Source organism: Pogona vitticeps, chromosome 1 (genome assembly GCF_051106095.1).
Source record: "Pogona vitticeps strain Pit_001003342236 chromosome 1, PviZW2.1, whole genome shotgun sequence".
NCBI classification, from domain to species: domain Eukaryota; kingdom Metazoa; phylum Chordata; class Lepidosauria; order Squamata; family Agamidae; genus Pogona; species Pogona vitticeps.
This window is the reverse complement of record NC_135783.1, coordinates 187,959,238-187,985,367: the sequence shown is the minus strand read 5'-3', so window position 1 is coordinate 187,985,367 and position 26,130 is coordinate 187,959,238. Positions and strand designations below refer to the sequence as shown.

General features: G+C 40.9%; 1 long non-coding RNA gene across 1 annotated transcript in view; it reads left to right on the top strand.

Annotated features, from left to right (window-relative positions):
* The first annotated feature begins 15,719 nt into the window (after positions 1 to 15,719).
* Positions 15,720 to 26,130, top strand: part of LOC140701622 (uncharacterized) — a 128,838-nt gene continuing 118,427 nt past the window's right edge. Inside the window, exon 1 of the long non-coding RNA XR_012080530.2 lies at positions 15,720 to 16,378. This is a non-coding gene — a long non-coding RNA (uncharacterized LOC140701622). The remainder of the gene's footprint in view (positions 16,379 to 26,130) is intronic.

Genomic DNA, 26,130 nt, shown 5'->3' with positions numbered 1-26,130 from the left:
CTACTGTTTATTTATTAAGCATCAACTACTAAGGAGATTTGTATACAGTATTTAAATGTCAACATTGGTGTGGTGTACAGTACTAGTAACCCTTCTTCCTGAAGGTGATAACTAGTCAGGGGAGCAGAATGACCTTTTCATACTCTCTACCAGTGACACAGGAAGAAACCAGTAAACTGGCTTAACCTCAAGACAATCCATATCTCACACATGGGTCTAATGAGCAAGCCAGGAATCACCAGTCTCTCTACATATGGTTTACTAATCTTGAATCTGTATTCCCCATGTGTATTTGTCATGCTAAAGTGGCTGAATTAGCCTAAGTTACCCTCCTCTGCTGCCCCCTGCCATATCAATGTAGAGCAAGTGTATGGGGGGAACCCAACACTTGGCCAATCCACAATGCATACATAGAAACCAAGAGAAGGTGGGTGGGAACCTGAACTGGAAAAAGCCTTGGGGTAGAGTCAAGGGACCCAAATAAACCCCTTGGGTCCCATTCCAAGGCATCATGCTGTATGTCTGCTGGCGGATGTCTTTGACACCAGCTCTCCTTGCACTCCACAGCATTCTCCATCCCTGTGATGAGCCTGGAGAAAACAGCCATCTGTCCCATTTGGTTCCTTTCCATTTCTCACTCCTTGACTTTTCCATTTCTGCACCAGTATTTAAAAATATACAGGAAACTTGAGTTGTGTTTTGGGGGTATATTTTCCTAACATATGGATAATTATATGAAATTGATTAAGGAGATACAGAACAATTTGGAGAGATGGGATAAAATACAATTATCATTGTTGGGAAGAATTAAAAATGAGTGTCTTGACAAAAATTCTATTTTTATTTCAGACAAACCCTATACAGTAATATTTAAAAAGACCTTTTTCCAAGAACTTAACAAGATAATTATGAGATTTGTATGGCAAGGTAAAAAAAAACACCAAGAATTAAAATTAAAGCAATGCAAGATGCCAAACAGAGGGCGGGTTTTGGCCTTCCAGATTGGGTTTTGTATTATTGATCTTGTATGCTAGATTGGATAAAAGAATGGATAACTTTGGGAAATGATAGATTACTCGGCTGGCACGCTTATTTATGGTATAAAAAGGATAAAGAAAAAAAGCATTTTAATTTACATATGATAAGAAAAGCTTTATTGGGAACTTGGAAAAAGATTATAAAACAATTTTTTCAAAAAACACCAGTATGGGTATCACCTATAGAGGCCTTTATACAACCTAATCTCATGATGAAAGCAAAACTTTTAAGATATCAAGATTTATTTTAAAAAAAGGATTGTGAATTAAGGTCTAAAGAGGAGCTAGAGACACAGAATATTTACATAGACTGGTGGTCTAGAGCACAGCTGGAATCTAGATATACAAAAGACAAAATAGAGGAGTTTTTATTCAGAACAAACAACATTTGATAAACTTTTATTAGGCTCAAAAGATAAAATAGTTAAGAAAATGTATAATTATCTGTTAGAAATCAAAATGCAGGATGAAATGGTTAAGTGGGCACAAAACATAGGGCATAATATTCATATTGATCAATGGTTGAAAATATGGCAAAATAATATAAAGCTTACAAGATCGGTTAATTTTAAAGAGAATATATATAAGATGTTTTACAGGTGGCATATGACTCCAGAAAAATTGTCAAAGATGTATACAGATGTATCAAATGTCTGTTAGAAATGTGAAACGCATGTGGGAAGCTATTATCATATGTGGTGGTCATGTAGAGTAGCGAAAGAGTACTGGAAAAGAATACATGCTGTGCTGCAACAAATATTGCTTTGTAAGGTTCCATTAACCCCGGAACTGTTTTTATTGCATATGATACCTGATAACATAGATAAGGCAAAGAAGTATATAGTTACATACATAGTCACCGCAGCTAGAATTCTTTATGCCAAAAATTGGAAAAGTTTGATGGTACCGAAACAAGAAGATCTTATAGAGAAGATACAGGAAACAGCAGAAATTGACATTTTATCAAAAGTGATGAGGACTGTCCTCTACAAAAGGCAACTGAAAGATGGGACTTATTCTACAAATGGTTTGAGTCATCAGACATCGTTTGAAGAACATGCATGAAAATGAGAACTTAAATCTGGAAGGCAGAAAATAGTAAAAAGAGCAATTTAGAATATTGATATGGCAATATGTATAGAATGGATGTTAGTATGTCATTGTTTCTCCTCTTCCCCTTAACCTCCATACCTTTCCCCCCCCTGTTACCCTAGGTTAAAAATAAATTTTATATATATAAAAATATTTCTTTAATGTGTGCCTTAAGCATGCTGTGAATGGAGACAGGAAGGTTTTCTGGCAACCTTGAAAAAGGGGCCTCTGGCAGGGTTTGAACAACACAATGCAGAGAAAACAAGTTCTTATCAAGGATGGCCAGTACTGTCCTGAAAGTCAGTCTAAACCTGTTGTCCAGGCCTCACCTGCTGCCACCTGAGCCACCTCTCCTGCTCGTTAGCATAAGAAACTGATAAGCTCAAGTATCTATCTGTCAAGGGTCTGTCTTTGTCTTTATGATCAGCTTTCTGCTTGCCTTTAGAGCAAAGCCACTACCATGTACTTTCTTGGGTTCAATAACATTGAGTTGCATCACACTGGTCTCCTTGGCTTGGTCTTCCACCAAGGACCATCCCGGCCTAAAATTGGGTAACACAAGCAACCACCTTCACTTCTTAACCATTTCCAGCAACAGGATTCAGAGTGATGCTGCCTTAGATTTTAGAAATAATATTGAACTGTCATCAGCAGCTTGGAATTAATTGAAATAAAGCAATTAATGGAAATAAATGGTTGTCGTAGGTTTTTTGGGGCTGTTTGGCTGTGTTCTGGAGGTTTTTCTTTCTAACGTTTCTCCAGCCTTTGTGGCCAGCATCTTCAGAGGACATGAGTTCGATCTGAAGATGCCGGCCACAGAGACTGGTGGAACGTTAGGAAGAAAAAAAACTCCAGAACACGGCCAAACAGCCTGAAAAACCTACAACAACCATTGGATCCCGGCCATGAAAGTCTTTGAGAATGCAATAGAAATAAATCTTTGTCCAAACTAGGGGTAGTCATTAGAGATGGGGGTATTTGTATTCGTATATGAACACCCCTGCACAAGTGGCAATAACAAGGATCCTCCTGCCCCATGGGGCCGGACGGTCCACTCACAATTCCGCCTCTGCCGCGAGCTCCAGAGCTTGTGATCAGCAAGCCACTCTTTGACCTGGCAGAGAGGCTTGTCATCCCGCCTCCTGCCAGGAGTGGCGAGTCGATCGCGAGCTCTGAAGTGATAGGAAGGATCCTGGAGCTTGTGGCAGTGGTTAAATTGTGAGTGGACCATCCAGCTCCATGGGGCTGGACCCTCATTATCACCACCTGTGCAGTTGTCATCATTAAGACTCACCTCTGGTTGTCATTGTTAGGACTTCAGTTTTCTGTATGCCTTTGGAATGTTTGGAATATTGATGTATTGGAAGCTATGAAAGAGTGCTACTATCCCTACCTGTTTCTTACCTTGTTCTTTGTTCATTGAGCTGGATAATCAACTGACCCTTCCTTTCAGCTTCATAGTATTATATACAGTGTTACTGTCTTAATATTGATTTGTGTTCAGTGTCTTTTATCCAAAGGTGTACTAATAAATTTGGAAGTGCAGGTGCTCCTCATCATATTCAGCAACCACCCACCCAATAGCTGGATCGCACTATATCAACTAATGAATTCTAGGAGTTTTTCTTCAACTAGGAGCAGGTCTTTTGTAAATGAAATGGCTCTTGACCATCCATCCATACCAATCCACCCTCAAACGCTTTGCAGTACAACAGGAATAAATTGCAGCAATTCACTGTTCCTCCAGGGCAGGGGAAACAGGAGTTTAAAAAGGGCATCCTTCGTTTTCACCGGCTACTCAGAGAATTGCAGCTACACTCAGAGGGAAGCCTGTGGATAGTGGCAGATGATGTCCTAGGCCTTGCTGTTCAGAAAGTGCCAGAGCATTGACCCTGTGAGCTCTGCCTCTGCTACACCAGTGGTCTTAGTGGCTTAGAATGAATGTTGACTGACAAACAATACACACATGCTATGAATAGCAGCAGTAACAAGGTAAACAGCCATGAGAGGCAATTTACGCTACAAGATAAGGGACCAGCTTGTGTCCTTCTGTCCTTTTTCTACATGGGTGAAACCACATAGCAGCTGCTTCTATTCACTCCACCATCAGTATCCACGGGAACACTGGTGGCAACCACTACCCCTTCATACACACATTCAGCTGAATACATGAAAAGGGATGACAGGTGCAGAACCTTGAAATATGGTGGGTGCATTGAGCACAGGAGCAAGGTCTCCTGTTCAGTGCCTTACATGTATAAACATTCAATTATCAGATATAAAGGCATACAAACTAGGCACCGACACATTCTGGAGGAATGTTTCTGGAAGTGATGATTTGGAACAAGGAGATATCTTAATCATTCTGAAACAGCAGATTTTTCAAACTTTTAATCTTCTGGGAGAACATTTTGGGTACTTGTGCTAGCCCAAGGAACCCTTCAGCACTGGTTTCATGAGTCAGTACTTGCAATTGTTGAAAGAAGGAGACATGATCCTCTGTGTACTGCATCACATAGGATTTCATTTTATAGCAGCTGCCATTAGGTGTTTGCTTTTTTATCCTGTAATGTCCTAAGGATTTGGTGGGAGAGTAGGAGAATTCTTTATTCTAACGTGATGCTCTACAGTATCAGTTTATTGCTTAGTGATCTCACTACAAACAAACAAATAAAAAGAAACAATTAAACAACCAAACAAATAAATGAATAGACTACATTAATTAATTAATTAATTAATTTGTTTGTTTGTTTGTTTGTTTGTTCGTTCGTTCATTCATTCATTCATTCATTCATTCATTCATTCATTCATTCATTCTTGGATACAGTAAAATCCTAGCTTGGCCAGTTTAAAACATGTGCGATGTCCCTTGTTTGTGGCACTTTACAGAGACTCATCACTGAGACCAAGAGGACATTCAACAGAGTTTGTCATCTGCACACTGCAGGGGAAGAGTAGTAATGACTAATTCTTCATCTATCAGGGTACCTCCTTTGCTGTTACAGAAGTCACATTAAGAAGGGCCCAATGGTTTTCGATGAACTTAATCATTCTGAAACAGCAACAGTTAGTCCAGATCTGGATATAAGACTAGATAAATCAATGAGACTTAGTGTAGTGTTGTCTTATTTAGTCACATCGCACTTCAAGAAGGATGCTGACAAACTGGAACAAGTTCAGAGCATGGCAACAAGGGTGATCAGGGCACTGGAAACCAAACCTTATGAGGAAAGGTTGAAAGAATTCAACATGTTTAGCCTTGAGAAAAGAAGACTAAGGTTAAATATGATAGCACTTATGAAATAATTGAAAGGCTGTCATTCAGAGGAGGGGCAGGATCTGTTCTCAATCATCCCCAACTGCAGGACACTCAACAATATGCTCAAGTTACTCCAGCTCCCATTAGTCTGAGTCTAAATGTCTAATGATCAGGGATGATGAGAGCTACAGTTCAACAACTCCCATACCATACATCTCTGGGAGACTGTCTTGCTAGATATGTGGCTTTTTCTGTGCTGAAGCTGAGGAGCATGGCAATTATTTTTTCTAGTGTCATTTCTTGATGCCATCTTCTTCCTTGTTGTCACACCACCACTGTGAAAGCATGTGACTCAGCCTCATGGGAAAGCATGTGGCAATCTCTTCAAGCCCTCCCGAATTCAAAACACGGAAGCCAGCCGTAGTTTCTGCGCAGGGCTCTGAAGTAAGACACAGACTCTGACACATGTCTCTTTAATTGCTATTTCGTTCTTGTTATGTTTTGGATGCACTGGAATAAAGATGGCATCGTGGGAAGCCATTTTCCCAAGCTGTCAGGGGGAAAAAAATAAGAAGAAGAAATAAAGACTTCATGAGGAAATGATTTACGCTTATTGTTTGATCATATGCTTGACACCTGCTGCCAAACATAGAATTTCACAGAAAGAGAGAGAGAGAGAGAGACTATTTATGAACTTTGAAATGGATGGTTTTTCTTCCACTAGCTGAACCCTATCTTCACCCTCAGATACTGATTAGTAAAAATTAACATTTACTATTATTGTTAGTAATATCTGAGGGAGGATTCATAGCTCAACACCAGAACACATGGTTTTTCTGCCTCACAGTTTGAATAGGTCTGCAAGTATGCTATTAGTTCCCGAACAACAGAGACAGCTAAACTTTTCCTTTCTTTATCTGTTCCTTGTGGACTAAGCCAGGAACAAGCTCCCTGCCTCCATTAAGTCCTGTTACCTCTTCTGCGATTCTTTGTTCTTAATCTCATTTCTAAGCCCTGGCACTTGAGGCCAAGGAGAAACACCTGGCTTCTTTTTGCTGAATGAAAGGAATGGGATTTCAGATTATTCCCCTGACAAATGAAACATCACATTTACAAGCCAGACTAGAATTAGCAGCACATGTGGCCTCAATAGTACGGGGGGGGGGGAACATGTCAGGAGCATCTGAGTTTGCCATTTTGTAACCTTCTTTTAACCTTGGAATAGGTGCCCCTGAATGCAAGGGAACGTAATTTTGAGTAAAGATGCATATGGCTGAAGATTAATGTAAAATTCAAAAATAGGTGTTGTCTGCACCATATGAAAGGAACATAGTAAGTTGCTAGATCATTGGGTGAGGCACTGTTTACATCAGGGATGAGCGATGTCTGCCCTGTGCAGCATATTTTAGAAGACAAAGGATGCCCTTTTAAAACTCCTATGCTGTCAAAGGTTGGTGATGCAAAGGCAGTTTTCAAGAAACAGTGTGAGTTTTGGCCTCCGATGCCAGCTAACAAAGTTCAGTCATCCAGTGGGCCAATGGCAGGCTGGGGTCCCATGTGCACTTTTTGCCCCCCTCCAAAGTTGCCCACCTTTGGGCTATGCTGACTGGCAGAAGTTCTCCAGGTCTCTGTGAAGAAGTCCTTCTGAAAATTACCTAGACATGACAGGGATTGGACCTTGCATCTTCTGTGTGAAAAGTTTGAGCTCTACCCCCGATCTGCCACAGAGCCTGAGGGGCAAATTCTGTACAGGAAGCATTACCTACCTATGTGCAGAATATTAACCATCAGGGAGAAAGCTACACACAGGTGCAAAGAGATATCCATTCATTTACCTATGGATTAGCTAAATGGGGTTAGGCTCAATGGCCTTATACGTAGACCTCTTCGAACATCATTATTCTATGATTCTATATGATTATTCTATTTCACGTGATCTGACTTGTGGTCTCAAATGGTTCTCTTGGGACATCTTAAAGGCACAAGGAATGTCCTTTACAGTTGCGGCAGAAAAACAATGGTTCATGAGACCTATTACACCTGTGAGAAAAGAGACATTCAATCAGGAAAAAATATATGCCCGCATCTCAAACTCAAATCCCCTTGGTTTTATTCTAATTCTCTCTCAAAAACCCACATCATAATTTCTAATGCTTCCCCATTCCACCAATTTATCCGCGTGCTCCTTGTCAATCAGGCTCTTGACCCTTTTCTTCCAATCTCAACTTGAAAAACATGACAATTATTTAGGAAAAGCTTGCCATCACCAACATTCCGTCTGCACTGAACACATGTCAATTTATGTTTGATTTCTTCGCTGCAACACTCTGCATATTGGTTTGAAAAATTAGTTCCCCAAAGACAAAAACAAAAGTTTTCTTATATCTCTATACACAGCATGTTTTTATATGGAAACCATTTGACAAATATTCACTGAAGATATGGAACTAAGTAAATGAGGTTAGACAATGAAGTTGTAGACTTGCACGTAAAAAAGGTTTTGTGCATGTATCACTTCCGTTTCTACCCCTTGAAGGGAAAGGAAAAGAGAAAGTTGTTGTGGGTTTTCCGGGCTCTTTGGCCATATTCTGAAGGTTGTTCTTCCTAACATTTTGCCAGTCTCTGTGGCCAGCATCTTCAGAGGACAGCACTCTGTGCTCTGGTGTAGTTGGCTTTGGGAGTGCCAGTATTTATGGCTGTGAGATAGGCTTTTGTCTTTTTCTATAGATGGGTGATTAGTGTGTCTTGTTATGGGTGTATTGTTGTGCTAAGGAGAAGAGATTATCTGTCACTGTGGTTGATGGGTGTCATTAGCTGGTCTTTTGTGTGTAGTGATCCCCTACACACAAGTAGGGGATCACTGCTCCATTGTGTCTGTTACACTTCTATCACAGGTAAAGGATGGCAGAAAATGAGAGGTGCTGGAGAAATGGTGCCTTGCATATGTTAGACTCCATCTTCCATCATCCCCAACCCACTTGGCTAATGATTGTGGGAGTTTCATGGGGCTGCCAGATATCAAGATGTTGTCACCATTCTTCAGGGTCAGGAAGTTCCTCATCCATCAAGCTGTTGTCTTCTTCTGGACATACTATGCTTCTCCTGTGCCTCTGAGAAACAGCTGCCAGTTGGATTCTTCCTTGATTCTGGTCTCTTCCTCCTGAGGAGGGTCATCTTCCTCTTCATTTTCCTAAGAGGACTCAGCCACCTAAGGCATGACAAGCACCTGTGTCATGACTCAGGAACCCTGTGGTGCAGTGATAAAGCTGCAGTGCTGAAGTCAAGTCTCTACTTACAACCTGAGTTCAATCTTGAGGGATTCAGGTAGCTGGCCCAAGGCTGACTCAGTCTTCCATCCTTCCAAGGTTAGTCAGATAAGTACCCAGCTCACTGGGGGGGGGCAAAGTGTTCCTTTCATAATTATGTTGTAAACCACCCAGAGATTGCTTTGGCACTATGAGCGCTGGCATATAAATTGATACAACAACAACAACATGTTTTCAAGCAGCAATGGTTCAGAGTCTGGAGGGAGGAAACCTCCCTTCTCTGAACCCTTGTCTATCCTACCTCTGTAATAACACCAGTTCCTGCACCATGAGAATAATCCACACTGCCATCTAAGATATTGGTCCTGAAATCCCAGTGAGCAAGATATTGCTAACCAGGAAACCCTAAATTTCAGTTCATTAGCATTTGAAGGATCACGGGTGACTTACATCTGAAATGACGGAACAGATGAGGCTTACATTGCCAAATGAACAAATCTTTATCAGTTATACTATACAAGGTGCAGCTGCTTGCATGTTAAATGTTGAACAGACAGACTGGGAGTCAAGTTCCTTCTCAGACTATGAAACTCACTGATGAGTGTAATCCAAGGCATTTTTCATGGTGTCTGCAGTTAAGTGTGCACCTGATCTCAGCTTGAGTGACTGTAAAGTTAGTCATTCTAACTCTTCCTTGATTTGAACTTTAGGGACCTCAAGTAATTCTTCCCTGCAAGCACTGTGATTGGAGACAGACTGCATGTTAAAGTTGTCTTTAAATGAGCAAAAACAGCTCCCCTCCCAATCATACCGCCTCAGCATTCTCTCTCTCTCTCTCTCTCTCTCTCTCTCTCACTCTCTCTCTCTCTCTTGTAATGTTGGAGATACATTTTATGCCTTTTTCCTGTTGGTTTTCAGAGCCATTGATCAGCAAATTTCAGTTACTTAATACTTGAAAAAAAGCAATTTTACAAGTCCTTCCCTTTGGCTCACATTAGCTAACTGCTTACAGCCAGATGCGGTTGGAACTGCCATTCTTATCAACCCTGGTCAGCATAGCTAATGGTAAGGAGTGCTAGGAACTACAGCCTCACAATATCTGGAAGGCCACACATTCTCAACCCTGGTTTATACAACAAGTTCCTCAAAATTCATAGGTGGATAAAGAGAATATATATAAGATGTTTTACAGGTGGCATATGACTCCAGAAAAATTGTCGAAGATCTATACAGATGTATCAAATGTGTGTTGGAAATGTGAAGCACATGTGGGAAGCTATTATCATATGTGGTGGTCATGTAGAGTAGTGAAACAGTATTGGAAAAGAGTACAAATATTGCTTTGTAAGGTGCCATTAACCCCAGGACTGTTTTTACTGAGTATGATACCTGATAACATAGATAAGATAAAGGAGTATATAGTTATATACATAGTCACTGCAGCCAGAATTCTTTATGCCAAAAATTGGAAAAGTCTGACAGTACCAAAACAAGAAGATTTTATAGAGGAGATACGGGAAACAGCGGAAATGGACATTTTATCAGAAGTGATGAAGGACTGTCCTTTACAAAAGGCAACTGAAAGATGGGACTTATTCTATAAATGGATTGAGTCAACAGACATTGTATGAAGAGCATACATGGAAATGAGAAGTTAAATCAGGAAGGCAGAAAATAGTAAAAAGAGCAATCTGGAATTTTGATAGGGCAATATGTATAGAACGGATGTTAGTATGTCATTGCTTCTCCTTTCCCCCCTTAACCTCAATCCCTTTTTCCTTTCTGTCACCCTTTGTTAAAAAAAAAAAATAAAAAAAAATCATAGGTGGACAATAAGTTTGTTAGTGTCAATTAGTGGCTGAAAACCTGTGACTTAATCAGTAATTTTCACTAGAGCAGACCCATTGAATCAGTGGGTACTTGGCAATAGAAACAGCCCGGCTGCTATCTCTCCACACACATTCTCTGAAGGGCTGCTGGAAATACCTGGAAGGATAAGCCGACACTTGTGTGATCAACAGAACAGCCGACAGTGTTGTCAGGTGCTTGGAAACAAAGGCAGTGGCTGTCAGAGGGATGATTTTGCTCGCTGCTGTTGTCGTGCCTCATACAAGATTTTAGATGAATTGACGGTCAGATCTTACGGAAGAACAGAAGAGAAATACTTAGCCTGAAATGGTCTTCTCTCATTTGCTACAATTGTATTACTGATGAAAGCAAATGATTTTCAAGAAGTTGCATCTCTGAATGAGGAAACCCATGGTCTCCTTCACGCCACCTGTTGCAGCTTCAAACATACTGGACCATTGCTAAGAACAAATTAGCAACAAGGAGAACAAAGAATACCAAGAAAATTACGCACACCAAAGAACTGATTTAATGACAATATCCATGTCTCTTCTAACCTCATGAGATTCTCACACAAGCCCACCTAACATTCATTTGGATAGGATATATTTGACTTAAGAAGAAAAACGACCTATGCTGAAATGTTTGTTCCCAGATTCTTTGTGCTCCGTGATTTGTGCATAGATTTCACTCTCATCTCTACTCAGAAAAGCTCGTGTTTCAAATGTGCCCCTCTCGTAGAGCAGAGAAGCAACTTCTTTAAGAGAGAAGACATATTCTGGGATTCCAAGTGTTGCTTCTTGCCACTGTAAGCAACATATTCAAGCAAATTTGGTTCTTAATAAAAAATGTGAACTGTCCAGGCAGTTCTGACTCATAGCAACCCTTTTGAGGGTCTTCCAGGTAGAGAATACTCAGCAGTGGTTTCCCATTTGCTTTTTTTTGGGGGGGGGGATTTGCCCTGGGACTGTGCAGCTTGCCCAAATTATTTTATCTTAAGAATTTGTTAAGTTTTAATGTGGCCCTCAGGGGGTTACACAGTGCCTCAGCACTGCTTGTGTTGACCTTTTCTACTTATTCTGGAAGGCAAATAAACTCATTCCGAGCCACATCCCAGCAGGAGTGTAATGGCACAGTTCCTGATGCACTGTGGTGCTTTCCTTTTGAAAAAGAACTGGGTAAGAGCAGAGTGCCAGCATCTCTAGGCGACTGCGTGGCTGCTATATGCATGCAAAAGAGATGCTTGTCTCATTGGACTTGGCGAGGTTGATGCACTGTCTTGAAGATTAGGCATTTGAGTCTTTGAAAGGGAAAGCCTGGCCTTTGATGAGGTCAAAACATGAAGAGCAACAGGGAGGAGAGAACTGAGCCATATCAATGGGCATAGTTTTACTGCTTCTCTAGGTTCTCATCACTGAATGCCGATAGACGTTTAGCAAGCAGACTTTCCAAATATGGGGACTCTTCCTGGTTTGTTTTGTTTTTTGGTCTGACGCAAAACAACTTCTAAATCACAAAACAGCATGCCTCTAAGGGGCTGCTTAAAATGAGTTTTTTTTTAAAAAAGGCTTTCAGTAGCATCCTCGAAGAACTTGCCAAATTTGCCCTGTTGTTTGACTATTCCTACTCTCTTGGTGTGTTTGCTTTATGCTTTTTTTAATTGATCATTCTGTTCATTTTTAAAGTATTAATTACTCTTATTATTGTATTACTGTGTTTGATTTACTCGTTGTCAACTGCCGAGAGTAGTGTTTCACACTAATAGGATGGTATAAATGTGGAATGAATGAATGAATGAATGAATGAATGAATGAATGAATGAATGAATGAAATGAGAAATGTCTGCAATGTCACAAACTTACAAATAAACTAAAAGCCCAAATGAAAGAGACTCCTAACATTGGCTGATCATCATTTGAGCAGCTCAGTGGTGCTCCAGGACTGTGGGTTGGGAAGAGGGCAAGCACATCACATTCCATTTCCTCACACAGCTGGAGCAGGTACATCCAGGTTGTATCTAGTTAAAACTGACAGGTACTCCTTGTTTAACTTGAAACTGATCGAATACTCTCACATCCTGAGGAACTGATGGCAGAAGAATTCGGCAGCGTTCAAACTAAGGACTGTGAAAATAGTGGACAGCTGAAATGACTGGAGGAAAGCTAAGGTTTCATTTTGCCCTTCACTTTTTTAACACTGTTTTTGTGGTTGTGGAACATTCACTCCTTTCACTACACATATTTGTGTTTTCTCTTTTCTTTGTGCTTCTTCCTTTTGCAACGGGGGCAGGTTTATCTCTCAGCCTGTCTTCAGATTATTAGCAGTTCATTTAGGTAGAGTTCTCCACATCTTATCTCTGAGTCACGTAAATAACAAAATGGCACACACACCCCAAAACACAGTAAAGTCCCTTTTATTTTGGATGAGTTGCTGCTTGGATGTAAATGCTCTGTTGCTTTTGGAGAAAGCTACTGCCAGTTGGGGTGGCAGAAATGGGTATAAAAATGAGCAATGAAAAATGTACCCCATTCTTACTAAACTTATTGGGTTAAATCCAATTGTTGGCCCCAAATGAAATTGACTTATTGAATGAATGGTACTTTTTAAATGAATAACTACAGTATGCAAATACCATTGGCTGACATCATTTTGAAGCAACAGCTGGATTTAGCCCATTGATTTTGGAACTGAATGTAATTCCAACACCATTTGGAAAATAATGTACAATAGGATCACAATATTCATGGGGGATCAGTTCCAAGACACCCATGTACACAGATGCTGAAAAATGTGGAAGTCTCAAACTCTATACCTTGCATGATCTCTGGCTCCCTCTAGTGGCCACACCTGATAAATACACCTCAGAATTACATATAAATGTGTGAGAGGGTTCAGGCAGTGGATAAGTGAATCAGAGATACTGATCCTATGGATTAGGGGTTATTTTCTACTGTGCATCCTTAGAGAAAAGAAGCCAACCAGCTCAATCAGGTAGTACAGATCTTAGGAATCTATCTGATCCTCTTTCTTCCACATACATATTTGTAGGGAGAAAGACCACAATTTGGCATGACATAACAAATGTTCATACATCTACAGTCAAATTAGTAATGTGATTTTTTAAAATCCACTCAGGACTCATCCTAGTAGAACAATCTACTATTAAAGTTTGGCTTCCACTTCTCGTAATCCTGCTATACTGAATATGGAAGGCTAGCAGCTAAGAAATGTTGGGTGCTGAATGGGAAGATTGCACCTAGCATGACATTTTGGGGGAGCCGACAAAGGTCCGCATAGTCAAAGCTATGGTTTTTCCAGTAGTGATGTATGGAAGTGAGAGCTGGACCATAAAGAAGTCTGACCACCAAAGAATTGATGCTTTTGAACTATGGTGCTGGAGGAGACTCTTGAGAGTCCCCTGGACTGCAAAGAGAACAAACCTATCCATTTTGAAGGAAATCAACCCTGAATGCTCACTGGAAGGACAAATACTGAAGCTGAGGCTCCAATACCATCTCATGAGAAGAGAAGACTCGTTGGAAAAGACCTTGTTGTTAGGAAAGTGTGAGGGCAAGAGGAGAAGGGGATGACAGAGGATGAGATGGCTGGACAGTGTCTGCGAAGCAACCAACATGAAATTGACACAACTCTGGGAGGCAGTGGAAGACAGGAGGGCCTGGCGTGCTCTGGTCCATGGGGTCACGAACAATCGGATACAACTAAACAACTAAACAACAACAACCACAACCCCACCTTCGAGTTCTGCCACACGAAAATAGCCATTATGATGATTCCATGTGGAATTTTTCTCTCCCTTTCTGCTTTAACCACATGCCATTAAGCAGGAAATCCAGTAACTTAATTTTCCAGTCCAAAGGATTTAAATGTTTTATGTCAGAACAAAAGATGTTTTTAAAAAAGGCTCATGTTTCCATGCAGTTGTCTTGCCCATGTGATCAAATGTGGGGGAAGGAGGTATGGTTTCTTTTCTGCTGCACCTACTCAATTTTCAGTTGCCATTCAGTCATTGAATTCTTCTGTTGAACCTTAGATTTTAGAGCTGCTTTTACAAAAATCAACATTTAGCCAGAGGCCAAATCCAATACTGATAGTTAAATCATACTGAAATGTTGAATAGTTGAACTGATGTTGCATAATTTGGTCTCTGTTATCTGAACTTTATATTTCAGTTTTAATGAATCTGGAGCAAGGGCCCCTTACACAATGAGGAAAGCAGTCATTGGGAAGAAATGAGAGGCCAACCCAAAGTGTTTACCACCTGAGATGAAGGATAAGGCACAGGTTTTTTCATTCCATGTACAGAAGCTGAACTTGAATCTCCCCTTAATGCTGGCAATGAGACAGGGACTGCAATCCAGTAGTAGGTCCCAAGCAGAGTAACTTCATTGAATCAATAGAACTTACCTAGCCATTGACTCACCGAAGCTCAACAGATTTAATGAGCTTACTGCAACTTACTGGATTTCAGCCACTGTCCTCCATTGCACTCATGGGAAGCAGGCTAACTCAGGGGACACAGGAAGACAGGCCATGTGTTGGACACAATTATGGCCACGCTACATCCCTCAGGATCTGCCACCTGAGGTGACCACGTCAGTCAGCATGGCCTTGCTCAAGGGGAAAGACTATTTTGCTAAGATTTTCAGTGCCTCCTTTGACTTACTTCATCCAACTTTCTCTTTCAAAACGTTCTTCCTTGCTTTGGCTGTTTTTGATGGAACCAACCCATTTTATTGTCAAAAAGTAACAATATGAAATTTAGGTGGCCTGAAAAACGTATGTCAAACAAGATGTACTCACATTTATTCTTGGGGGGGGGGGGAAATAGTTTTCATGATTAATACTCTCAAAAGAATTTAGTGTTATACAGTAGGTACTAGTGTACCGTGCAGTTTAGTAGATAGGGTGTTTGGACTTGGAGTGGAGGAAAGACTCCAGTTCGAATCACTGAAATGTATTGATGGTGCAATCCTATATGTGCTGACAAAGGGGTCAACCCAACGTACCCTCTAACTTTCAGCTCCACTGGGTGGTGCTCAGCTTGTCATGTGACTTTGCTTTTGCATGTTCATGTGACCTCCCCCTCCATGTGCAGGGTTCTGTCACAACTGGAACCTAACACAAGCACTGCATGAAGGGGGAAGACAGCAGCTTGGAAGGAGGCAGAGGCTTGCACGCAACTTCCCAGTTTACAGGGAACCTTGAGTCAGCCCTACTGAGCTCATTGGGACTTAACCATTTAAGGGAGCATAGGACTGCAGCCTGAGTGACTATGTATATACACAATATACTCCCCAAACTCTGTGGGAGACTGCAAGAAGAGAACTTTGTATGCTATCCTGCACTCCTTGGATGAAATGCAATAGAGGAATGAAAGTAATTAATAAATATCAAAGAGAAATGCAATTAATTAATAAATACCAAAGAGATTTATGAATTTTGCTACATAATTGGCCATTGTATTTTTTAAAAAAAAAACTGGCACAAATTCAGGGAGTGAAACTTTAATTTGCCAAGAAACCAGAGTAGAGAAACTGCTGACAGACCCCTACAAGTCCAAATGTTGCTAAGCAACAATATAATTAGATACCTCTTCCTACTATTGATTTGAGCATGTAGAAGGAAGCTTTATATGTAGATATTTGCGAATTTGAGATCAAGAGGTATTTTCAACTTGGGCCTACTTAAGAAGGCAGATAGAAAACAGCATTTCTACCTCTCTCTCTCTCTCTCTCTCTCTCTTTCTTTCTTTCCCCAGAATGAATCTTCACAGCCTCAGGCCTTGACTGTTGTGAGGCTCCTTTAGTCAGCAGAAACCGGCAGTGGCTGCAAGATCTGAGGCTTCTGCGATGCAGGTAAGATTTATTTCATGGAGCGAAAGATAGACTGTTCAAGAACCAAAAAATGACAGCAAAATATCACATTAGCATCGAATGATGGGGAAGCCAGCAAGTGAATGGGAGGTAACATGAAAAGTCATCCCTTGTCTTCTGTCCTCTGAGAGGCAAGAAGAGGAACACCAAAAAAGTATGCCAGTTCAGGACAAAGGCAAAGGGAGTAAATAAACGCAGTAAGGAGAAGGAGGAGAACAAAAGGCTGAGGCATTCAGGTTTTTTTAGAATGCAGAAACAGTGAAGTCCTTTCAATTAACAGGAACAGCAAAAGGTAAAACAATACAGTAGGATCCCTGCATCCACAGAAGATTGATTCTAAGCCCCTCCCCCGATGCTGACAAACATGGATTATAGTGAACGTTATAATAGCGAATTTTTTTTCATAGCATGGCCGTTGGCTCCCTTTAGTGGCCAGTTCTGGTAACTTCATGGCTAGAAAAATATATTTATGGCATTTTTCTTATAATCTTTTAAATATTTTCAGACTGTGGATAAGTATATCACTAGACACTGATCCCACAGATTAAGGGGGGGTCCTACTCTAATTAAATACACCAGTGACCAAATATCATCAGTATTTGGAGCTCCAGTTGATACAGATCCTGTCTTCGAGTGGCATCATTGTTCTTTCAATGTGGCTGGGAGCAGACTGTGTATTACAGTTGCTTATCCTGCTTTCAGCAAGGGTTAGCGCTATAAATGACAGAAAATCTGTCAGCAAAACTACAAGCAGCTGAAGGGATTTCTTTTCAGGCAAGCTTTCCCTCAGTGACTGGCTGCCTGAGTGAGGTGTTAGACGAGATTGTTGTGCCTTCCTGCTTTTGAATGTGTTTTTAGAGTTTGTACTTGTTTGCCATGTTGTAATACGTTATTTGACCCTTTTCTAGTGCTTGTATACAGTACTTACTGTTTTCAGCTTTACATGTTGTCTTTTAATGCTGCGAGCTGCCCCATGTCCTTTTTAAAGAAAAAGCTGGGGTTTAAATAAATAGATAGATAGATAGATAGATAGATAGATAGATAGATAGATAGATAGATAGATAGATAGATAGATAGATAGATAGATAGATAGATAGATAGATAGATAGATAGATAGATAGATATTATTGCAGACTAGGAGTACTGTATACGAGTACCTCTGAATGTGATAAATATTTCTTGTATAAGATCAGAACTGCCCTGGCCTAAGGAGCTTTGGAGGAGGCCTGAAGCAATTTGTCCTTGGGTTTGTGCAGGTATTTCTATATTTCTGAATCACAATTACAAAAACTTTTGAATGAGGAAGATGGAGTATGGCCAGGGATTGTGAGTACTAATAGAGAGCCCCATCTATTCTGAGAATATGGTGTTTTTGCAACCTCGCATGTTGCCTTTAGTAGGCTTGGCTGGGAGGGACCTTTCTGGGCTGGGGTGACTGTCAATCACGGTTAATTCCCTGCCTCTGAAATTAAAAAAGAGCCACACCTCCATGCTCTTCCTCCCTCCTTCCTTCCTTACCATTAGATTCAAGCAGGCAATTCTCTTTAAAAACAAATAAACTTTACAGAGAGTGGTGATGCACTGGAAAGATCATAGGAGTAACCCATATCAATATACAAACTGCCTTGGTCAAATACTCAATGGCTAAAATCTTGTTGCACTATTATACAAAAGGCATAATTTCTAAATGCAAACAACCTCAAGCTGAGAGAACTCCATAGGCATGCAACAGATAATGCCTACAGAGATTAACTTGTGATGCTTTGCCTCTGACAACACAACTGGATTTCAGCCCTGAATAAGCAGTGCAGAGCAGACATTAGTCCTTAGTGCAAGTCAGTAGAGGATTGGTATCCAAAAAAATGGGGTGGGTGAAGAACACACCATACAAAGGCAGTTTTGATATTCCACTGCAGTACGAACCTCATAAAATCATGGCGTTGGAAAGAACCTGGAGGTAGCTCAGTCCACTCTGCTCTGCCTTCAACACCTAAATGTTTAGCTTCAGTTATTGGACAGTCTCCCAGTTGTAAAGTCCCATTTGAAGAGTCTTCTCATCATCATCATAGTCATTGTCATTATCATAATCTTCTCAGCAGTTGTTCCATGAAGCTTGAGATATTATGGGCAATTTTTAATAAATACAGAGTCCCCTGATTCCATGGAAGTCAGTGTGATGATTTGTGTTTTTATGTGTATTAGAATGGGATATGTAGTCCTAAGATTGTCCCAATAGCATCCATTTTGATTTAAAGTCTGCTCTGTAGTAGGAAAGTTTTACATGCTGTTTCAGAGAAGCTTCGCTCTCTGGTTATCTCGTTGCTAAGCTGAGTAGAGAGCAGAGACTTTCGTAGTCAAAATAATTCTGCCACAAAGTATGATAACAACTGAAGCTTCATGAGAAAGTTAGGCGGAACAACAAGACCCAGGAGGGGGTGTTCCTTATGAAGCATTCTGGGAAGAAGAAGGAAGTGAGTAAGGAGTTGGAAAAAGATGGAGTTTGTCTGAGAAAGGGCAGACACGTGCTTTTCCCATAATGGACTATTTTTCCTACCATGGACTGATGGAAGTCAACTGGTTTTCATCTAGCATCAACCTATGAAGACCCAAGACACGTGAGATGGACTATTTATGCTTTTTGTTAGTTAGCATAATTCTATTTCTTTATTTTTCCAGCTGGAGTGGGGGAGTGGAGTGTTCCGTTGGTCTTGAATGAAAATGTACCTACTAACTATTTTACTATCAACTGAATTCTTTTCTAAAGCAATTCTTTTCAATAAAGCAGTAATGATTAAATCTGCATGTATTAGTTCTTGCACAGACTAGCTGAATGTCTAATTGGCCACGTGTGTTTGCTACCAAAGTTTCAGAGCCAGATTATTCTGAGTATAGCTCATGGATTTGTCTGTGTGTGTTGCTTTCTTAATAAAGGAGATTGGCTTTTTGAGGAAGAAATTTAGACAGGACCTGGCTGAGAACTAAGTGGCTCTGCTCAGCAGTTAGAGGTTTGTCTGGATTTCGTACTCATCCCAGTTTCCGGCACCCCCATAAATCTCTTTGGAGATAAGGGGCTGCTTACATGGTCGCAGCGGTGACACGAAACACGGGCTTTGATTTATTGTGTTTACTTTGGCTTAAGTTGAAAGCAGCAAGCATCTCGATGCATGTGCTTTTCACAGCTGAAAATCCCAAGCCTTGGCAAAGGGGTTTCTTCCACGCTATTTACTTTGAAGAGCTATAAATTAGCTATATTGCATTTTTCTTTTAAGCTAAGGGTCTTAATGAAAAGACTTAGCTTTAAGCCAAGTCTGTAAGAACTAATGCTTTGGTTATGTAATTGGGCTGTTTAATGAGTGGGCATTTTCATGCAAGTAAACGGTCGCCCTTCTGAAGCTCCAGTTTAGGGCTGTTTTCTGCCAGAGTGTTTTATGGCTTTGCCCTCGCCCTACAGTTTCGGCTACATGGGCAGGGAGAGATTTTTCCTTTTGGGTCAGCTTGGCGTCTGCGTTAGTTGCAGCTTGCATGGAGCAACACTTAGAAGGAGAAGAATTTTTGGAGTTGCCTGGAGAGCTGTTTGTGACTCAGAGAAAAGTTAAGATTGGTGGTGCATCTGCTAGGCTGCCTTTGGTTAGTAAAGATACGAAGCCCTGGCACCAAGAGCTTTTGGAGGCTCTTGAGCACGACGTCTTGACTCAAAGTGGAGCTAAGCAAAGGATTACTTATGGTTCTTCACAACTGAGAAGGGAATTACAAAAGGGAAATATAATGGCTAAACTCCCAGCACAGGACGTCCAGGATCTACTTGGATCTGATTCAGATCAGACTTGGTCTAAGTTGCAACAGATGGATCAGGCAGAGGAAATGGCGAGTGCCAGCACTCCAGTAGGGAGGGGAGTGCCAGGCAGAGGCATTTCTGATGGGACAGCAGGAGCAGCAGCAGCAGCAGCAGCCGGTGCTGAGGGCCCTGATCCTAACAAGAGTCTATCACCAGTGGATAAGTTAACCCAGTGGATAAGTTAAATCAGTTTGCTGATTTTGTTGCTTGTCACACTCAATCTATTCATAATCAGAACATTGCTGATGAGTTATTGAAGCAGTACAGAGAGAAAAAGGTGGAGCGTTTGGTTAATGAGCTGAAGGAAAAAGAGGAGTTTAAGAACTCAATAGCCAGTGTTGATAGAAGCAATCTACCTTACTACCATGATGGCGATGATATCTTATCATTTTTATCGTTATATGAACAAGCGTGTAGAGATCTTAAGATACCGGAGGCCTGGTACCTCAAGCTATTGCGTACCCAGTGTTCTGGGCAACTTGCCAACTTGGTAGCCAAATTATCTGATGAGGACCCTGACTGGCCTATTTTTAAAGAGGTGGTAAAGAGAAAATTTGGTTTTACTTCGGAAATACTGAGGCAGAACTTTAGAAAACTGAAAAAGCAGCCTAATGAGTGTTATTCTGCACTAGCTGACAAAATAGAACATCTAGGTGATCAGTGGTTGAGCTCCTTGGGCGCCAGTACCTTTGAGGATTTAAGAACTGCGTTGTACATGGAGCATTTTCTTAATTTAGTGCCTTCAGAAATAAGGAGTACTTTGTTGGAGAGAGGCTACAAAGACTTGCAAACCCTTGCTTTAAAGACTGATGAAATTCTCTCCTTTAAAACGCATGAACCTGCTGTTAGGGCAAAGACTGCACCAGTAGCGCCTAAGAGACAGAGTCAGCCTGAATTTAGAAAGTCTTTTTCTCAAGAGCCCAGGCAAAGTTCATTTGAGCAACGCAGGAGCCTAGCTCCTAGCTAGAGTAAAACACCTCTTAAATGTTTTGAATGTGGTGGCTCTCATCTGCGACGAGATTGCCCAAGGTTGAATGTGCCAGCTAGCCAAGTTAAGGAGCCAGCTAGAAAAACACCTGTGCCAGCTCCACGCAGATCTAAAGCAGGCACACCCAAGATGGCGTATGTAAGTTCTGTGCCAGCGGGAACTCAGCAAGTGCCAGCTGCCAGTAATGCAGTTTCTGTGCCTCACCAGTCAAGCATTGTGCCTTCACAGAGTCAGGAAGGAGTTAACCTAACTGTAACCCCTTCGCAAGCCAGTGGAATGCAGGCAGCAGTAAACCAATATGTGCCTAGAGTTTTGGACTTACAAATTGCTTCAGTTTCCTCAGAAATTGTAAAAGAGACTGCATCAGGAGAGAGGTTTTCTGTTATGGATCCTGATTGCATAGTACCAACTGCGCAAAGGGACTGGGCAACCCGCACATTTTCTGAGGTGGTTTTTCTTCACACACCTGGAGGTGATATGGCTTTAAGTGCTTTTCGTGACTCGGGTGCCGACATTTCTTCGATAAGCAGACATTTTCTAGACCCCACCTTGATCTTGAACAACCTGAGGTGTCCAGTAAAAACTTATGGGTCTATAGAGACTGATCAGCAGTTCAGTCCTCTAGCTTATGTAAAAATTACCTACAAGTCCTGGTCAGGTGCAAAACATATTTTAACCCATGAGGGAAAACCTGATTTTCTTCTTGGAAATGATCTTGCTTTTTTGGATCACATGCAGAGTCAAAATGCAACTTCGATGTCGGTGGTTACGCGTTCTCAAAGTAGGGAGATGCATAATCCTGAACGGGAGCAGGAATCCACTGAGGATAGCTCAGATGGAGACCTTACCCAACAGCAGCCTCTTGTGACCGAACCTGATAATGCAGCTACAACTGAAACTACAATAGAGGAGGTGATACCTAAGGAATCAGAGGACTTTAGACTGAAGCAACTTAATGATCCCTCTCTAGCTTCTTTGAGGTCACAAGCAGACAACTATGCTGAACGTCCAGCGCATCAGCAAGTTAGTTTCCTGTGGGGAGAATACAGAGAATATTTCCCCAAATCCAACTTGGATGCCCAACCTGTTCAACAGTTAGTCGTGCCTACTGAATATAGACTGAGAATACTAGAAATGGCTCATGACCATCCGAGTAGTGGGCACCAGGGAATACAAAAAAACCCTAAAGAGAATTTCTCAACATTTTTACTGGCCTGGTATTTCAAAAACTGTAAAGGACTATGTCAGTTCTTGTGACTACTGCCAACGCACAGGCCATCAAACTGACAAGGTAAAGGCCGAAATGCAGATTATGGAAATTCCTGACCAAGTGTTCCAGTGTTTGCAAATGGATGTGCTAGGACCTTTTGTTCCTACTAAATCTAAGAAGAAATACATCATTTCTTTCATCTGTTCTGCCAGTAGGTGGATCGAGGCCTACGCTATTAGCAACCTTACAGCTACCACCATAGCTAGAATCATCGTGGACTTGTGCTCGCGTACTGGAGTACCATCCAAAATAATTTGTGATCAAGCAGGAGCCTTTACAAGTGAACTTATGCGTACGATCTGCGAGATAAGTGGAATAACCATCAGTTTTAGCACGGCCCATCATCCTCAATCTCATGGTATGGTGGAAAGAGGTCAACAAACTTTGCTTAGGATGATTAAAACTTTGACCCAAGAATATGGAAACATTTGGGATGAGCTTTTGCCTTTTGCTTTGTTTGCTTACCGTAGCTCAGCTCATTCTTCACTAGGTGGCTTTTCTCCAAGTGAGATGGTGTTTGGAAGAAATCTACAAGGACCATTGGACTTCCTGAAATCCGATTGGGAAGGTGTGGTTAAAAGTAGTACTGTGCCAGTTGCTGATTTTGTTAGAAAACTTCAAGAGAAACTCTTGGCTGTCCAGGAGTTGGCCAGAGACAATTTGTTGGACGCTCAAGCAAGTCAGAAGTTCTTCCACGATAAGAGATCCAGACACAGGGAATTTTCTGTGGGTGATTTGGTACTTGTTCTGAACCCACTCAGACCTTCTAAGTTAGAAGTTGTCTGGGAAGGTCCAGGTGAAATTGTTCAAAAATTGGGAAATGTCAATTATCTTGTCAAAATGTTGGATTCTAATAAGAAACCTGTTCTTTACCATGTCAATAGTTTGAAACTGTACAAAGATAGATCTGCAATGGTTTTTCAATGTCATGCTGAATATTTTCATGCTGCAAATGAACCTATTGATATGTTGTCTGAATTGCAAGATGCAGGTACATGGTCTGATAATCTTGTTTTAACAGGTACCGTTGATCAGAAAGAAAGGTTGTTTCAAATTTTAGAACAATACCAAGATGTGTTTTCAGATAAACCAGGTTACACCAAATTGATCAGTCATGTGATAACTACTGAGAACAGTGCCCAGCCCATACGGTCTAGCCCATATAGAGCAATTGGTAATCATGCTATCCAAATTGAACAAGAGATACAAAAGATGTTATCTTTGGGGGTGATTGAACCGTCATTCTCCCCTTGGGCTTCTCCGGTGGTTCTGGTGCCAAAACGTAATGCTCTGGGTGAAATTCTCGAGGAAGTAAGATTTTGTGTTGATTACAGAAAGTTAAACAGTGTTACTGTTCCAGATCCATACCCATTGCCTAGAATGGATGATTTAATTGAACATCTTTCAAAGGCTAAGTTTATCAGCATTCTCGATCTAAAGAATGCTTATTGGCAGCTCGATTTAGCTGAAGATTCATGAGATAAGACCGCTTTCATCATGCATGTGGGAACTTTCCATTTCTGAAGATTGCCATTTGGTTTGAAGAACGCCGGTGCGTCATTTCAAAGGATGATAGACAAACTTTTACAAGGTTTACCTTTTGCAAGTGCTTATCTTGATGATGTTGCCATTTTCAGTTCTGATTTTGATTCTCACATGTCTCACATTGAAACTGTTTTGTCCAGACTTCAGCAAGCAGGACTGACAGTCAAAGCCAGCAAATGTCAATGGATGCAAGGAAATGGATGCAAGGAAAAGTCATGTACTTAGGTCATTTGATTGGGCAAGGAGAAATTCAGACTTTGCAAGCTAAAGTACAATCTATTAATGATTGGCCTATTCCAAAAACTAAGAAACAGGTACGCTCGTTTTTGGGCCAAGTTGGCTACTACAGAAAATTCATTCCTGATTTTAGTCACTTGGCTTCACCTCTGACAGAGCTCACTAAGAAGAGACAGCCTGTCAAGGTAAAGTGGACACCAGAGTGTCAAGGTGCCTTTGATGCTTTAAAAGCTAAGATTATGGATGCACCTATACTGAAATCCCCTGATTTTGACAAACCATTCATTTTACAAACAGATGCCTCTGAATTAGGCCTTGGAGCAGTATTGTTACAGCAAGGAGAAGATGGGAACCTTTACCCTATCTCATACTTCTCTAGAAAACTCTTGGATAGAGAGAGAAATTACGCAGTACCTGAAAAAGAGGCTCTTTCTATATTTTGGTCTCTCAATTTACTTAGACCTTACCTATGGGGGCGTAAGTTTACACTCCAAACAGATCACAGAGCTTTAGTTTGGTTACAGAAGATGAAATCTCACAACCAAAAATTGTTGAGATGGAGTCTAGCATTGCAAGATTTTGATTTTGAAGTTCAACACATTCCTGGAAAATTGAATGTAGTGGCAGATGGTCTTTCTAGAATGTACTGTGAAGATTCTTATGAACCTGAACGTTGAAACAATGTATTCAACAGTGTGCTATGTTTCAGTATTGTAATAGTTAATCTGTAGTTGAATTTTGAGATATAACCAGTTAATTACTTTGAATTACTTTTTAGTTACTTTTACTTGATTTCTTAAAATTAGATCAGATTAACTGCTCTGAATTTTAACGATAATCAGGGGGGCATGTGATGATTTGTGTTTTTATGTGTATTAGAATGGGATATGTAGTCCTAAGATTGTCCCAATAGCATCCATTTTGATTTAAAGTCTGCTCTGTAGTAGGAAAGTTTTACATGCTGTTTCAGAGGAGCTTCGCTCTCTGGTTATCTCATTGCTAAGCTGAGTAGAGAGCAGAGACTTTCGTAGTCAAAATAATTCTGCCACAAAGTATGATAACAACTGAAGCTTCATGAGAAAGTTAGGCGGAACAACAAGACCCAGGAGGGGGTGTTCCTTATGAAGCATTCTGGGAAGAAGAAGGAAGTGAGTAAGGGAGTTGGAAAAAGATGGAGTTTGTCTGAGAAAGGGCAGATACGTGCTTTTTCCATAAAGGACTATTTTTCCTACCATGGACTGATGGAAGTCAACTGGTTTTCATCTAGCATCAACCTATGAAGACCCAAGACAAGTGAGATGGACTATTTATGCTTTTTGTTAGTTAGCATAATTCTATTTCTTTATTTTTCCAGCTGGAGTGGGGGAGTGGAGTGTTCCGTTGGTCTTGAATGAAAATGTACCTACTAACTATTTTACTATCAACTGAATTCTTTTCTAAAGCAATTCTTTTCAATAAAGCAGTAATGATTAAATCTGAATGTATCAGTTCTTGCACAGACTAGCTGAATGTCTAATTGGCCACGTGTGTTTGCTACCAAAGTTTCAGAGCCAGATTATTCTGAGTATAGCTCATGGATTTGTCTGTGTGTGTTGCTTTCTTAATAAAGGAGATTGGCTTTTTGAGGAAGAAATTTAGACAGGACCTGGCTGAGAACTAAGTGGCTCTGCTCAGCAGTTAGAGGTTTGTCTGGATTTCATACTCATCCCAGTTTCCGGCACCCCCATAAATCTCTTTGGAGATAAGGGGCTGCTTACAGTCAGTACAGCAGGATGTCTACCTGATTTCTATTAGCTTAATCAGGGACCTGGGTTTGGGAAAGCATGTTGGTAAGGTAGCAGAAAGAGAACTAGACATCT